We start from the raw sequence: 12146 nt of genomic DNA, 5'->3' as shown, positions 1-12146 counted from the left end.
TAGATAGATAGATAGATAGATAGATAGATAGATAGATAGATAGATAGATAGATAGATAGATAGATTGACAAAAAAATATAGTTTTGTCATTTTAACCTTGTTTGTAAAGCCTCTGGTTATTTTTAGCAGGATAAATTGAGCATTTGTCCAGGAACAACAGATGAAAAATACCTTTATGGAAAATTCTGTGTGAATTTACAGAAATGTTAGTCAGTACCTGTGGTCCCTACCAAATAAATAAATTGCTTAAATGACAAATCGGTCTACTATAGTCTAGTCTTAAAAATGAGTGGATGGATGGATGGATGGATGGATGGATGGAGTTTGTGGTTCCAATCTGACAGAATTGGAACCACAGAAGAACCACAACTTCTTTAAAAGTTGCAGACATTTAAATTAAATATCTTAGTTTCTCTCGTTTTACTTGACTCTTAGTTTTCATGTTGAAATATAAAGTGATCAAGCAAATCAGAACAGCGGAGAGGACTTCACAGAATGCAGCCAGTGAAAGTCCATGAGTAGGAGGAACAAAACAAGACCAGCAGAGGGCGGTGTTGTCACATAGAACAGAATGGAATGGGTCAAACACGTCACAGGGTCCAAGCTGCGTCAAATATTCCCTCATGACGTAAGTATTGAATGACTTAAAAGTGTTTATTAGAGGGTTTATACCGGGCTGCACAGTGGCGCAGTTGGTAGAGCTGTTGCCTTGCAACAAGAAGGTTGTGGGTTCGATTCCCGGCCCAGGCCTTTCTGCATGGAGTTTGCATGTTCTCCCTGTGCATGCGTGGGTTCTCTCCGGGTACTCCGGCTTCCTCCCACAGTCCAAAAACATGACTGTCAGGTTAATTGGTCTCTAAATTCTCCTTAGGTAGGTGTGTATGTGTGTGTGTATGGTTGTTTGTCCTGTCTGTCTCTGTGTTGGCTTGTAAGCTGCCTCTCGCTCCTAAATGTTCACTGGGGAACATCTGGAGGAATGTTTCGTCTGAAATGTTCCCCCTAGTGGGTCTCCCACTAGGGGCAATGGGGTTGGATGAATGCACTTAATTACTGACAATACTTAGTTGTCAGTAATTAAGTATTTACAATATGTAATTACTTTGTATTTAAGTATTTTCATCATTCAAATGTTATTTTTCAGATAAAAAAAATTACATGATTGTTTCAGTTTCTGAAACATGAGTCCTGACACTAAGAAAAACAAAATATGACTGTGGAATCAAAAATAAAATATAAGTAAGAGTAAAACAATAATAATACTCAAAGTAATAATAATATGAATTGGGATATATTAAATGAGTGATTATTGAAGCCATTTTAAAATCACATAAATGATTACCTCTGTATTTATTTTATATTGATGTGCCGCAGCAATCTGATTGGTCTACAGTTACCAACCAACCAATGAGACACTGGGATCTCATGATTATTCGCTAAAGTTATTCTTTAAATACATTTTACACAGGAACTAGAACAACTGATTTCACTTATTTCTTGGAACAAATTTAACATTCAAACATTTAATTGTGTACTAAAAGAATTATTCGACCATATGCTTAAATAGGTTTGTTTCTGTGTAGTTCTATAGTACGTTTATTCTATCTGATACTCCGTAATAATTACTTAAGGAGTAATTTATTAAATTGTGACAATGTTGTCACTCCACAGTATTTGATTTAACTAGTGAATTATTTGTATCAATGCTTAATTAGTTTTCTTCTACAGATGTTGTAAACTTACTTCATCAGTAGATGATTAATAATTTTGGCTCAAACTATTTTTGGGGATGTTTTTGCTTCTGTTTTAGGTGTTAAGAACTGGGGGCTTATTCAGGCCCTAAATACCAAATACCACACACCATAAACATAGGAACAAAGTGCTATTTTTATTTATTTTTTACACAGGTTCTCATGGGGATGACATTTAGGAGCAGCTAAATTGCATCCCGAAAGCTCAAGTAATCCATGAACTCTGACCTCAAACTCCTAGAGGAGCTGAAGCAGAGACTGAATGGATGCAGAGAAAGGAGAGAAAGTTCAAACCATTTCTTTTATCGATCATAATCATAACAGGCAAGGATCATCTCTCTGCTCATCTTTCTAAACATACACCCAGATTTAAAAAGGAACAGCAAAAGCAAAAGCAAAGTAAGTGGATTAGCAGAGCTGCAAACGTCTGACTGGGTCATCCAGGAGAATTGTAGAATATTGGCTCTACTGCCTGGATATTGGGCTGGTAGGGTTAGAGACGGACACAGAAACAGTCTTCAGTCAGAGGCTTCTTCAGTTCGCTGGTATACTGACCACTACTGGAGATCTTTCTTGCCCACAGCATCACCATCCACAACTACTCTTCGAAGAACCTTGGATAATATGAGTTATGATGATATTTAATTCCTCTATAGGATATATAAAGCATTTTTGAGTTTGAGTAGATGGACATGTGATCAGGCAGATGGATGGATTGAAGGACATTTCTCTGTGAATTGTTCTGTGGTTATTGGGCTGTCTAAACTTTGTGTGTGGTGATTCTTGGGAATCAAATTTTCATCAAAGATTGGCTTTTAGAATTATTAATAATTATGATTAACAATTTATTATAAATTTAATTATCGATAAAGTTAAGGATTCTTTAGTAGAATAGACACCAATTCCAGTATTTCTGGAATCATAAGTCAAACGGACAGAAGAAACTCTTCACACAACAAAAAATAATCACCAACACTAATTTCAAAAGAACTAAACTTTACAGCTCAGTTATCCCGTAAATAACTAGTTCTATGACGACCAACACGCATCTTACTACTTACGGAAAAGACAAAAGGAATATATGTTGAAAGATGAATGGAAGATCACTATGATAATATGACATTTTCACCTTCCTAAAATAATCAAATCAAATCTTCTTGTGTGAAGATTCTGTCAAAAAAAATGACATAGAAAGATGACAATATGATCAAATTAAATTGAATTCTGAAAGATAACTTCAAAACTAACTAATTAAAACAAGAAAACAAAGGCAGACAAAGATTAGCAAAGCTACAATGCAGATGAACTCACATTACAAATCAGTGTGGCCCCCTGGTGGTGGGAGGGATGAGTGGAAGGGACAAAGAGGGGCTGATGTCAGACCTGAAGAGGCTGACCAGATTCTGTCCCACCGTCCACTTTGGAACAAAGAGTCATAGAACTCTACCATGTGTTCAGGCCAAAGATCGTGGCTTTGGGACTCAGTGCTATATGATAACGAAGAGAATGTGTGGAAGATGACAAGAATAGAGGTTAAAAAAAGAGAAAGAAACTAAAATGAAATTGAGGGAGAGCAACACAGAGGAAGAAGGAGAGAGAGGCGATGATATGAACACCTGCTTCACAAAAAACAGGAAACTTTTAAATGGACTTTATTAAAACTCATTTTGAGGTTACAAATAACATCATCCTATTAGTGAAACACAAACACTAACACTTTGGCCATTCGAACCACCATACAGTATCCTATTTAATGACGATTACATTCTTTGAAACACAGTATGTGAACTCAGACATTTTCCTTACCTGTGAAATAATTTGTTCTCTTAAATTCCCCCACAAAAATCTTACAATCAACATGCATCTCGCATTTAAAATGCACAAACACCCCTCTGATGCATTTTATCAATCAATCAAAATCAAATTTTATTTGTATAGCACATTTCAGCAGAAAGGCATTTCAAAGTGCTTTACATAATTAAAATAAAAACAGCATGTAATAAACAGTGAGAAAGAGAAAGAGATTTAAAAAACATCAATAGCAGTTGGTAGCAGTTATGCGAGAACTGCTACCAACCTCATTTTTCCGTGTTTTGTTAAAACTTGAGACAATGTTTGATGCTTCTGACATGAATGTGCAGCCAATTTAGACATTACAGAAGTTGGAAAGTACCAAACCTTTTCAGTTAATGATACGTTTCAAACAAGCTTTTATTTAGTAAGATTTAGGGAGCATTACAGCATAAATTTTTAGTGATGGATTTATGTCCTTCATTTCATGAAGAAAGAGGTTTTTTTCCTCCTATGAATAGTCAAAGTGTGACTATGAAAGAAAAATACAAAGACAACATTTGAAGCATCAAAAAAATGCTGGAAAAAAAAACTCACATGGAGTCACCCTGCATGCTTACAACTGTGACTAAGCATGTGATGAGTTTTACCATCCGAAGCAAAGTTTTCCAGAACTTGCCAGTTCCGAAACGTCTCTATGTGCCTTAATGAGCTCACACTTCAAAGTAAACACATCATGTTCAGAATGCTTTAGGTTTTACGCTACATTTGTGGTGCAGAGTCCAGTTTACAATTCCCCCAAAACAAATGCCCACAACAACAACAAAAACATCAAAGTGCGAGAAGGTTAGCATGCTTCTTTTTATGCACTCACTGACAGGAACCAGCTAGGCACCCGAGGAATGATCCGCACTGGGCATAATTTGGTACACATGCACAGCAGTGATGTGAATTGAAATGATTTAGTTTGCAAAGGACCTGGCACATCTGGAAAGAGCAGCAGAGGTTCACAGGAAGTGTGAGTGGAAAGGGAATGAAAGCATCATAAGGAAGGTGACTGAAAACAGCAAGTGAAGATCTCAAAACCCAAAGTGTGTTTTGTAGAATTTTCATTCATTTTCCATTAGCATTTGCAGCGTGGCTCAGCCTGGCTGTTCTCAGAGTTTCACACCTACATTCAAGGGTAGTACAAACTGCGCCAAGCTGAGTTATGGCATGATTTGCTGTAGCATAATCGCACCATAGGGAACAGACTGCAATGGAGACACTCTTTAGTGGGGTAGAACCGAACCGCACATTAACCGGTTAGAGTGAGACTTGAAAATGAAAAAGCACCTTAATGGAATATGAGGTCAAGAGTCCAAAAGGACGACCATAATGGTGAGTTCACACCAAATGTTCCCAACGCTTCAAGTTTGATGCAAGTGCACTTTGAATGCAGACATTTTGCTCTACACCTATTATTTTACACATAAATTGCTGTAGCCGTCGTTATCTGTTGCCAGCCTAGTTGTCGAAACTGCTGAACGGGTTTGACGCGTGAAACGCTCAAAACTCTCAACAATTGCTCTGCGATAGATGCATGAAATGCGCTGTGATGGGCCTTTGACGTGCCTCCACATGGACTGTGAATGTAAGCCAGATGCACCTAAAGCTCAAAACACATTTGGTGTGAACACACCATGTTATTTCCTCGAGATAGCATCTTGCTTAAGAAGTGCGCCAGTTGCTCCTTCCTTTTAGCTTTAAAATTCAGTAACGTCGTATGTTGAGTCAGTATTTCACCCCAAGTTTCAGTGTATTTACAAAAGCCATAAATTAACATGACGTCCTTGGCATGAAAAACCTGGCTAGGCTGTAAAAGAACATCAAGAGGATCAGAAGGATAACAAATACATCAATCAAATTTGTGTCCATTGGCACCGAGGCACAGTAACCACCTCTCATTTCGAGGTTACCCAAAATCTAAGCAGCCCAAAGGAAGCAGAGTATTCTCAGACAGATTGACACCAGTTTCCATATGTTCCTCGCATGTCTCTTTGCCGTCGGTCCCAGAAGTGGCTGAGACCAGGTCGGACGGGCAGTTCCAATCACAGAGCGGAGCGGGGATGATTACAGAGCAATGGCTGAACTGGTGGCGATGACATCAGCAACCAGAAACTGGCCAACTTGTTTTGTTTGGGAGGGGTTCTGGGTGGGGCGGGGGGCTCGCGAGGAAGGGAGCTAGAAAGTTGTGGCTCGAGGCTCAATGACCGCTACCAGTTCAGATTGATCTCAGAAAAAAAAAAAAGTTTGGTCATAGCAGATGTAATTTGAAAATGGCCCAAGGCATAAGAGTTGAAGAGCACAAAATGAAAGGATAGCATTTTTACATGATGAATTGTGGAATTTGCTTTTCAAGGCTAAAAAGTCATCAGTTTTAATGACCACAAAATAAAGAAGTTTATCTCAAAATAAAGCCCTGGGCTTTTCCTGCAACATATTTACATATATTTGATGTTTTATATATAGAATGTCTTCCATCGGGACTAACTCATTACCTCAGATGCGTTTATGGGTGACTGTTTGCCTTACCTTTTCTTTTATCTGCCACTCCTCTATGCCACCTCTCCACAACCATGTCCTTTGTTTATCCTAGCCCGAAACCTCAAGTTTCTTCTAGAGCTGCACACAAAGACACAAACAGAAGTTTTCAACCTCTGGGTGAAGCCCGCGTGGTAGACAAAGCTTCAGTGGCTGGAAGAAGGAATTCAGGAAAACAGACAAAGGCAGTTTTATTGCTACCTACCTAAAACAGTTAATTACATATGGTCACTGATGTGGAATCTTTTCTGTAGGCTCTCTGTAAGGAAATTCTGTGGTTCTTTCCAAGCTGCCTATTTAATTTTCACTGTGCATTTCCCTCACATTGGAAACACTATTTTGACATGCTGTATGAAGAATAGAAGGGACAGTGGCCTTAAACTAAACTATCTGTCTGTCAGAGAAACAAAAAATAGAAAGAAAAAACTTTTCCTCATATTTTAGTGTCAGAAGCAGAATAATATATCTACAGATGAGATCATTTGTGTTGTTCTTGCTACAATAGATTTCTTGCACTTTTTTCATATTTTTTTTTAAATCAACCATACTCAACTATTACTCTTACTCATGTAAATTATGATTAATAACATATACACATATGTTATATATATATATATATATATATATATATATATATATATATATATATATATATATATATATGTGTGTATGTGTGTGTGTGTGTGTGTGTGTGTGTGTGTGTAAGATTTTTGAGGAATGAAGGAAGAAGAAAAAAGTGAAGAACAAATACTATGAGGATGGATAAGAAAATGAAAGGAAAAATTTGAAAAGAAGAAAGGTCAAAGGGTACAAAGAATAACCGGAGAAGAGATGGACACTAGAAAAAGGAGAATGGATACAATGAATTAGAAAATGACAGAAAGACCCAAGTAAAGAGTAAAGTGACAAAAGAAGAAAGGAAAGGGATGGGAACAAAGAAGAAATAGATTCAGGAGGGAAGGAAAAAAGGAGCAATAGATGGAGGGAAGGAAAGAATATGGCAACTTTTAGATTTTGTCCCAGAGAATGAAGTCTGGAAATGTCTGGGTTTTTTGTTTGTTTGGAGGTTTTTTTTTTTCATGTCTGCGTAGAACTTGTTTGTTTCCAGAGTGTGTAGGAACCATGCCACCATCTCATTTGCACTTTGGAAGAACTTGTGCCAGCCAGTTAATGACGCCTTCATTCAGTTTAACTGTGTGGCTACAGGAAACAACCCAGCACATGTAGAGCAGAGGGCCCAAGGGACCAGGGTGGAGGAACGCTTCTACAAAGCTTAGTTTAAAAAAATGATAATTAAATGCACTTCATGTTTTTTCTTTGATGCAATTTACCTTTGCTGTGGATCATTAGCGACCCGCATTTAAGTTAAATCAAAACAGTCGAGACCAAATGAGACCCATGTTGACTGAGACCTAAAAACAGCTTTGCTGCTGTTGAGGTTTCTAACTCTATAAGCTGAGGAAACCACTTGCAAGCTGGGCCACTGTCACTGTGTTGGCAAAGAAATGAACAGGAGCCTTAGTACACATGCTTGAGGAGCACCTTGACTCAGTTCTATAGAGATTGATGTCATTTGGTTGTGTTTATCGTTTTTCCTGGTAAAAGAAATTCCTGTTCAATCAGTCAAGTTGATGTGCAGAGTTCATTTCAGCAACACAGCAGTTCAAAGTGCCTCACATCGCAAAAACAGAAAAGAAAAAAAATCATAAACATCATTTAGTCAACAATAATCCGTAGATTTTCTTGTCTTATGAGTTAGTTAGTTTGTAGCCATTTTATCAGCGTAGCATCATTTATTTGTTGGCTCTTTAGCCTCGTATGTTTAACAGGCACATGAATATTATATTATGGTTTTAATTATACATTTTTTGATAATCACTGAGTCAGTAAGTATTACATTTCATTAAACTGAGACAAGAGGTAGGATTAAATAAGTGTTCAATTCTTTGTAGTCCTTTTCAAACAAGAGTGGTAAACTAATAATTTTATTCATGGTTATGTATGCACATGTTTTCTCTGCTCTACTGATTGCTTGTTTCTTGTTTTTTTAAAACCTGTTTGAAATAAATAAAAAAATCAATTGTGAAAACCAATAAAAAATACATCGAATTTTGTGATGTGTCATCATTAGAATCATTAATACACTTTGAAAACATTGGTCAATCTTCCACTTATTACAGTTCAAAGGCAGCTCTAAACAAGTAGATTTTTAATCTAGACCAGAGATTCTCAACCCTGGTCCTCACTGCCCCCCTGTCCTGCATGTTTTAGGTATTTCTCTTCTGCCACACACCTGAATTGTATCTCTGGGTGATTAACAAGCTTCTGCAGTACTTGATGGTCATGTAATCATTTGAATCAGCTGCTCTGGAATAGAGGCACATCTAAAACATGCAGAGCAGGGGGGTGGTGAGGACCAGGGTTGAGAAACACTGATCTAGAGCGAGAGGAACTCAGTGTTTCGGCTGTTTTGCAGTTTTCTGTAAGTTTGTTCCAGATTTGTGGTGCACAGAAGCTGAAAGCTGCTTCTCCATGTTTGGTTCTTATTCTGGGTACATAAGAGTCTGATCAAGAAGTCTGAGAGCCAAAGGTAATATTCCTGTAAAGAATACTAGCATAAGTTGTGTGTTTTGCAAATTTCTCTATTATGCAGGAATTCAAGCACAATAACAGGCAAATCAGAGTTACCGCCTGTTAAAATGAAAACAATAGAAGTCTCCCACATTGAATTACTTTATATCAGGAAGAAACTGTAAAAGGAGAAGTAGAGACAATAAAGATATAAAAGTTGGATTATTATGATTGTGGATTGAAGTAAAATGTGTAAGTATTTTTTCCCAACTGATCACTTTTTTTTGTTCCAAGTCATTCTTAGGGAAGGTGTCTCATGAGAAGTGTGAGAAAAAAACATCAGTGGGCTTATCCACCTGGTGTAACTCGACTGTTATCAGTGACGTTTCAAAGTGCAGCAGAGCCAAAAGAGTCAGAGTGAAAGGAAACAGGCAGTGATATCAAATGATTTTATTTTGGCTTAAACATCCATTTTAATGAGGTCATAAAACTACAGCAAGAACAGAGTGATACTGACAGCAGGAAAGGAAATAGAACACTCAATGTACCGCATAATACTGCTGACCATTAAAACTAAACCTGTGAACCTGACATCACTTTCATGGATTTTATAATGTAATTAATGTAACATAATATAAGAACAGAAAATATTTAAAATATTTTCAAAATCCATAAGAAAGAAGCTTTTAGTTCAGTATGACATCCTGGCTAAAAAGACGTTTTAATTGCCATGACAAAGTGACATCATGACATTAGCTGCGTTTCCATTGTCGAAAAACACAATTTCGCCATTGGTGTTTCCATTAAATAAGAAATTCAACGAAAATCACCTGTGAATATGTTCATTAAAGTCATTAAAAACATGTGTCACGAGCTTGGATGTAGTGCTTCAGTAAAATCCGTGCTGGAATTTCAAATACATACGCACACCACACATAACTTATTTTTTGGTTTTATCACAAACTGGCGCGCTTCGTCGTGGATGCACGCGCGGCATTCCTGCGTCAGTTGTCCGTCCTAGCTTGTAGTTTCCTGTGTCAAACATTTTCCCGGTCCAAATTTTCAAACCAAAGCTGTTTCCGGATTGAAGCCCGCTGGGAGTCACGTGACGAAGTAATAGTGACGTCAATAGGACGTTGCATTAGTTGAGTGTTTTCCATTACATTTTTAAAACTAAGCTCAAATGCTAAACCCATTCAGATCATAACTGCCCTTAAAGAACTTCTACCTTCGAGCACCGATTTGATTTTGACGTTGTAAAGCCCTTGATTGTTGAATCTGTGTTTGCAATTACTGTTCTATGTTGTCCTTGCACCTTCATTGTTTGCTATAAAAAAGAAAATTTAAACGTCAAAAAAAAAAAAGTTTTTCATTAAATTGAGTATTGTATTTATTTCTAGGTTTAATTTTTTAATTTACTTTTATAAGAATTTACTTTAGTTAGAAGTAATGGAGCTTAAGCGCAAATTCAAGCTGGAAAACTTCTGCCTCACCTGCTCCACCCAATCGCTGCGTCATGCTCTCCGCCTCCAACCCCAGAGCTGGACCTGGACCCGGCGTGTTCAATCATCAATCAATCAAGCTCTGCTTATAAGGATCCACACCCACGCCAGCAGCCGCTCTCTAGCTGTGCGCAACCCACCTCCACCCCCTTCTCCACCAGCATCATTCAACTCTCCAGGACGTCATCCTTCCTGACCTCCACCACCAGTGTCATGCCTCGGGGGGAGAGCATCCCTAATCAGCGTTGGGGATGTTCACCCGAGTTCACGGCAATCAGCGCTCAAATCTTCTGCCTGGGCCCGAGCGCCAACGAACTGTCATTCGTTTCTAAAGAATCGTTATTCATTTTGTCATTAAATCCTTTAATTATCTTTTCTGTGTTTGAGTTTATCCAGATTGAGATAGCTTTTGGATTCTTGTGGGTATAAAACGAGGAAGTCAGTCTGAGTTCAGATTCCAAACAGGTCACACTGGAGGTGATGGACTTTTTTTTTTAACTTGTATGAAGGCACTGTTGTTTTCTTTTTCCTTTTCTTTTTTTGTTTTTGTTTTGACTGTTTGTAACCTGGCTGACTGTCCATTGGCCTGTCATTTTTGTCTGAGTCATAACAGAGCCCCACCACGCCTGTTCTTAACTTTGTTTTTATTACTTTATTTTATTTTTAAATCCATTTAATCTAAATCTCTTCTGATGTGTTTTATCTCATTATTGTGGCACTTTCCAAATAGAAATTATGTTGTTAATTCTAACAGACCTGAAACAAGAAAAGCTTGATCCGATATAAACTTCAAACAGTATAACAAAACACGTATGTGTGCTTTTTATTAGCTGGATGTAAACTTCTGTCTTCAACTGTGTGTCAGTTACAACCGTCGATTCATGTCTGTCTGATCGAACTGCTCCAACTTTGTGAGGAACATGTGTGGAGTGTTAATTTGGTGGCTCCCGGATGAAAGTGATGGAGAAACCTGCAAGTGATGCAAACAGCAACGGAGAGTAATCAGAGTCAGGCAGATTTTTTTCGGCCATACCTTCATCATTAAAGACATGAGCATGTGGAAGTTTCCTCTTCTGCGAGCTTACACCTAAAAGTCTCTTTACAAATCAACGCTTTCATCTCCAGGCTCATGGTCACCCTTCAGGCGTCGTCTATGTCTTAGTGGGGCAGCTATGACCTCCCAGATGGACTAGCGTAATGACGTTAATGTGGATTATCTTCTATAGACACATACAGTCAGGTAAAGAAGTGTTGCTGGGTGCACTGCAGGGCTAATCTGTTCTGTACCATGACCTACAACTAGTAAGCTACTAATACGCATAAGAGCATTGAAGAGAGAACCGTACTAACCAGCATTGTCAGCATAACAAACCTCATTACCATGGTTATCTCAATTAATGAACTACCGCAAAAAACTAAATGACAGGATCAAGGAGTTTAAAAATTAACGTTAAAGTATAAAGACGATAATTTTTAATGAAATGAAGAAACCAATTAGGAAAGAAATACATTTGAAATCTTATAGGCAGATGGCTTGTGATTACAGTAATGCTTTAGGACATGGGTTGTTCTAGACGGGGGCCTACAGGGCGTTGAAGAGATAACCCAAAATCAATTTCTTATAATATGTGCTGGCACAGAAGACTGCCCACATACCAGTTTCATTTTCTAACTTTTCAGTTTTACTGTAGAAAAGAATTAAAAATTAAGGTTTTGCACTTTTAGCTTCAGCCACTTTGAGACAGGATCACAGTTTTTTGCTTGCAGCCTCCTGCTGAGGAGGAAATCACGGTAGGCAGAAATGTAAGCAGACGGCGGCAAACTGTCAAACAGGTTTCTCTATCAAACAGGGTGTTGCTGTTTGGCATGGCGAACACCCTGCTGAAGCTTTAATGAAGACTGATCAAGTCTTTAAATATCCAAATAAGTCTTTGAAGCTTGTAATTATAAT

The sequence above is a fragment of the Poecilia formosa genome, unplaced genomic scaffold (assembly GCF_000485575.1).
Source record: "Poecilia formosa unplaced genomic scaffold, Poecilia_formosa-5.1.2 Scaffold96, whole genome shotgun sequence".
Classification (NCBI taxonomy): domain Eukaryota; kingdom Metazoa; phylum Chordata; class Actinopteri; order Cyprinodontiformes; family Poeciliidae; genus Poecilia; species Poecilia formosa.
This window is presented reverse-complemented; position numbering follows the sequence as displayed.